Here is a 5,851-nt window from a genome sequence, read left to right as displayed (position 1 = left end):
AAGTACCTTACCATTTAGATAGGAATACCTTAGTTCAGCACTGAGGTGCTGTGTATTGGCATTGAAGGCCAACTATTCTCTTCCTCAGTATACCTGCAAAATATAAAGGTACTTGGTGGTGTCAACATGTTGGCAAATTCAGGAAATCAACCACAAACTTCTCCTTTAACAACTTGCCTCATATTTATGAAATATCATGGTCAAAGTGTATCTGAAACATAAATATTTAAAGCCTGACGAAATATAAAACACTACTGATCCTGCTATCTTCTTTAAATTTTATACATTACTTCAAAGAAGCAGCATCTATTTGTACTTATTTTCTCACATTCTAAGGCAGGCAACGTTGAGCCCTATATTGCTTCAGAATCTACAGAGGCCAATCTGCATTGCACTGTCCTCTGTAGGTACTTGGCTCTGTGAGAGAAGAGAGCATTTCCATCTTGCTTATAATTCTATCCAAAATGTCAATCCCAACACCTGACACATAGTTGGCAATGAAGGAATATGCCTCGGATAAATAGAAATAGAACAATTGTGGTTATCCAAATGCTTTGAGCTTGAATGCTGTCTAAGTAATTGGATGGACAATTTCTTACAGTTTTCATTTTTTTTCTAATCATTTTTGTCCTTTAGGTGATATACTGTATTACACATGGTGAGGTGAGACCCTTAGAGGGTTGAATCATTCCAACTATGGATGTACTATCACCAGGTAAATAATATGACCATGTAGGGAGGAAAATGCATACTTTTGAATCAGACTTTGGCTGGTATCCCAATGTATTTAAACCCTCTGACCTCAGGTTCTTTGTCTTTAAAATACCCACTTTGAAGAGTTGTTTTATTAGATGAGAAAATGAATATAAACTCTCTAGCATCACACCCAATAACAGATAATAGGTCTGGATTTTATATTAACTTCTTCCTTTTCCTTTATAGCAGTATATAGATGACTACTAGATTCGGATTGAGAATTTGAGTGAAAGAATTCTTAACAACACATTAAAATATTAACCCTCTCTTTTAACTTCACTGTAACCTGTGAATTATGCATCATTTTTCTGTTTTCACTTATAGCTTTGGAAGGCCTATCGTCTGCTTATTTGATCTATAATCTCTTCATAAAACATATAAACTGGCTCTTGCCTTAAATCCAAATTGCCCTCATCATCCAAATTAGCATAGACATATAGACATAGATTTATAGCAAGAACAGAAATGGTTACTTAAAGGAAATCAACATTAAACATTAAACTCAACAGGCCATATTAAACCCACATTAAATCCACCTGAGCTGCACTCTCCTCTTGACAGGGTAATTGTTAGGGGGACTAGTGAGGCTGAAGGGTGAAGTGATTGCACAGATGGTGGGAGGGTGGAAGACAGGTGTTTGAATAGACACAACCTTCTCACTAGGTCTGTCCAACTCAATGATTCTCAATATATTTTTCTTGCCCCACAAGTTCCATTTTTATTCACAGTGGTTTTGCAGATGGTGACTGAGTAAACAGATACAAATGACAGTAAAGTGCGTTTAAATATTAAACATGACATTGACGTGGGCTGATCTAGCCTTTGGAAAGATAATTGTGTACAAGGTGTCCTTTTGTGATGACAGGCCCTAAGTGTTTAATGCCACCAGTGGCCATGAATCCTAAAAGCTACAAGCAGGTTTGGGTGCCAGAAGAGAATCATCAAATTGTAAGAATTATATGTGAGCCCTTACATTAGAGTGAACAGTGCATTGTCTTTCCTAGTCCCTATCACCATAGAAGGGAACAAGCATGTATAATAGGTCAGCTTATGTCAATATATTTACAATAACATACAGGAATATAGGAAGACAACAGGAAGCTACATTATGCTGAATCTGGCCCTGCCAGAGATCACTCCAAACGAACTGGCAGCATTTAGTCAAAAGTCCTTGAGATAGCCATGCTGGAATGTTAGAAGCTAGTCACTGTACTACATAAGAAGTACATATTTTGGACTCCATTGTTTCAGAATAAAGCAAAAGGGACAGGTGACTTGTCTGAAGAGGACTGCAATTGCATCCTAAACTCCATTAGGAAAGGATAACATGAGCCTTGCTGTGGAGAAAGTGAGTCAAGTTGGTAGAGAACCAAAGATCCGAGTTGTATTCTTTCTTTTATACACAGTGCTAGTGATGCCACTCTTTGACTCTAACCACATTCTGACCTTCAGCAAGATTCCATCTTAACAGAAAAGGACCACAAATTCTCACCCTTCAGCAGCCAGATTAAAAGATTGTGGACACCGAGCATCACATTACTTTCATGGGGGACAAAGGCAAGTGCTGTTCTGCACACAGCACTCACAGGCTCACTGTCTCCATCCCTCTCATCAGTGCTTCAGCACTGAGTCTGGTCAGAATGGTAACGCGTGGGAGAAGCAGAAGGGCTTCTCTCTCTTCTCTCTGCAAACACATGCATAGGAAACATTGCATGTGCTCTACCCGAGCAGGCTCCGTGGGACTGTAAACAAGTCTAGGATGTTGGAAATTAGAATCTTATTTACTTATTCATACAATATATCGAGTGCTTGTCAGCTGATAGGACCCATGGCAGGTGCTGGGAACAGAGGGATGTGCAAGATGGATGTGGCCTCTGTCTTTATAGGACTTACAGCCAACTGGGGGTCATAGCACACGAACAATTATACAAGTAAGTATTAAAGTATAATTATGTGAATTGATGTGTATAGAAGAAGTAAAATTTATGGAAAGCACACACCTCAAAGTGGCCTGGCCTAGGCTGGGAGTCAGGAAAGCTTGTCTGAGGAAAACAGTGTTTATGCTGACACAGAAAGCACGAATATTGGTTAGACAGATGAAGAACAGGGAAGAGTGTTTTAGTTTGGGGGCAGAACAAACATGAAGTCCCTGGGATGGGAAAGCATTTGCGCATCTGAGGAGGAAAATGAAGATCAGCACAGTTGAACTTAAGATGAGGTTTGCAAGGGCAAGTTGGTATAATTCCTTGTGGTAATGTATCCCTTGTGCAATGGGAAACTGTTGAAAAGTCTAAATAGAGATAGTGTGGTGTTATTTTTAAAAGTTCATTTTGGACCTCATGAATAACTAGAGATATCAAAGGTGGAGGTGGGAAAAGGGGCTAAGAGACTAATGTAACAATGCGAGTGAAGAGATGGTGGTGACTTGGACTAGGCTGGGTGATGTGAATGGAGAGAGACATATGCACATGTGTTAATTGCCTTTTCCCGAAGCCCTACCTGGGCCATGTCCTTTTTCACAGCTAATTAGGCCAAAGCATTTAAATCATATCTTACTTTCCGGGAAAGAATTGCTTCCCTTTCTGTAAATGGGCACAGCAGTACTTGTATTGTCAAGACTAATGCTTAGTTCAGCCAGTCATCATCAGGAAGATTCTAACAATGTAAGGCTAATTCGTGTACTGGATGCTACTGGATTAAAAGTGAAGCTATAGCACTTCTACCCCTTGATAAGCTGTCCTCTATACATGGTACAGTGAGAAAGCTGGTTGCAAGTAATTAATAAGATTACAACTGTAATTTAATATGATTAAGTGAAGCACCGAGGTGTACCATAAATAATTTAAACCGTCAGAACTGTAAATGAACAATCTGCATTATATTTAGGCCACCAATCTTTTCTTACCCAGGTAACTGGCAATGGCTACTCTATGTCTTAATCCATTTGTTTCCTGTCTCTTTATCCTAGCCCACTCTTCTCTACTGGGCTTTCTGTTGTCTGGTGGAATCCTCTGTGTTTCACCACTTTCTTGTCATGCCAATTCCCCTGCTGTCTGCTTTTGCCTTGTATTTCCTCCCCTTTTCCTGTTTACTTGGGTAGCTCGCTCTCCTTTTCTCTCCTATTTTCTTTGACCTGTCACTTCCCTTCTGCTGCCACACACTACACTGATTTCTTGCTCTCTCCTTCAGTTAGTTCTTTGCTCTTTTTTCTGTTCTGCTCTCACTAAAGGTTTCTCTTAGGAAAATCTTCTACTTTTCATAGGACAGAGGGAAGTTAAATTCCCAACTCAGTAATGAAGCCTGTGTCTCTACTAAAGTCAGGAGAAGAAGCTGATTGGATAAGCCAGAGAGCTCTTGCCCTACTTCTGGGAAACAAAAACATGTGCTATAACAAGGGATTTATCAAGTTTCTATCAATACCAGATCTTTTTTTTTTCCCCAAGACGTGAGCTTTGAGACTCGAGTTCTACCCCTAAAGCTTACTCTAGTAACAAATGTAGACATTTGTTACTAGATAGAGGTAAACAGCATGTATTGTACATACTAATATCATCACACACACATCAAATTGTGAAACAATCACACAGTCACATCAGATCAGTGGTCATCAAATTTTAGAGCTGGAAGAAACATTAGACAAATTTGAATAGCATGCTAATTGGAAAGAGTAATTAGGCATCACCTACTAAGAGGAGATCTTATGGCAATGAAATTGAGGACAGGTTCACTTTCATGAGATGAAGAGAAATGAACAACTTGAAGGAAATGGAGCATGGCTTGGCCATTCATGAGGCCTGTGGGAAGAAGATGTCAGGGGAAAAGGCCATCAGCATGAGGCATAACAAAGAACACAAGTGATGCCCACTTTGTATCTAGGCATATGGGGGTGCTGGACCAAGTGTGTGCAGCTGTGACATCAAACACTATGTTCACCCACTCATGAACTTTAGCAGCCAAATTCCAAAAGTCACGGAAAAAGGATGATGAAGACTTGAAGTCATTTATGCATTCATTCATTCATTGAATAAATAATTATTAAGCCCTTACTATGTGCTAGGCACTCTTCTTGCAATGAGAATATAGTAGTAAACAAAACAAAGTCTTTGTGGTTAAGAAGGTTATGTTCTTGCGTAGGAGACAGATAATAAACCCCAAACAAATAAATGTACTACTACTAATAATAATAATGATTGACACTTACATCATGCTTACAATTGGCTAAAGATTCTTCTCATTGTTTTACATGCATTAACTCCCTTGATACAACCCTTTTTAAGGTAGGTATCATCATGATTCCCATCTTACAGATGAGGCACAAACAGGTGAAGTGCCTTCCTTAAGGTCACATGGCCCTAAGTGGCAGAGTTATATAGTGTCAGTGATAAATATCATGAAGAAAAATAAAGGTCAAGACATGCTGTCTACAGATCTGGCCAATGGAAGTAGTATAATTTAGAGTAACAACAGAATATTTGGAACCTGAAATCTTGGATCAGTGTGCTATATCCAAGCTGTCTGATGTTAAATAAATTACATCATTTATTTTGGCCTTCAGATTTCTCATCTGTAAAATGGGGATTAAAAACCTAGTTAAGGAGTTTCTGAAGGCATAAAATAAGATTAAATTATGTAATAATTGTAAAGATTGAGCACAGTCCTGAAGAACATCGTATGTATATTTTACATATATGTGTTATATATATTTTATATATTTGTATACGTGTGTGTGTCAAAATTAAACAACAGGGCTTGAAGCTCAGCAACAGCAAAAAAAAAAAAAAAAAAGTGAGAAGACAAATTGCCTGTTGCTGCATGTTTCTGGGACAAGATTTAGTAACTCAGAGAACTAAGAAGGAGTATAAGAGACTCAGATCTCTCTCCAAGGCAAATGGACTCTTTTAAGAAATGATCATTTTCAGCATATATGCAAAGGAAGAGGCTCCCTAAGGAACTCAGACTCACTAGGAAAGAACAATGGAGCAGTTGGAGAGAAGCTGAACCCTAGGGGTTAGCAGGACTTTACATAACCCATAACCACAAGGGAAGCCCTGAAGTTGGAATGCATCACACAGCCCCTGTTGGTCATAGAACTCAG

The 5,851-nt window shown here is 38.9% G+C and overlaps 1 pseudogene; it reads right to left on the bottom strand.

The window, feature by feature from the left end:
• Nucleotides 1-2,117: 2,117 nt before the first annotated feature.
• Nucleotides 2,118-3,075, bottom strand: LOC100936426 (uncharacterized; annotated as a pseudogene).
• Nucleotides 3,076-5,851: the final 2,776 nt, after the last annotated feature.

The sequence above is a fragment of the Pongo abelii genome, chromosome 3 (genome assembly GCF_028885655.2).
Source record: "Pongo abelii isolate AG06213 chromosome 3, NHGRI_mPonAbe1-v2.0_pri, whole genome shotgun sequence".
Lineage (NCBI taxonomy): Eukaryota > Metazoa > Chordata > Mammalia > Primates > Hominidae > Pongo > Pongo abelii.
This window is presented reverse-complemented; position numbering and strand designations above follow the sequence as displayed.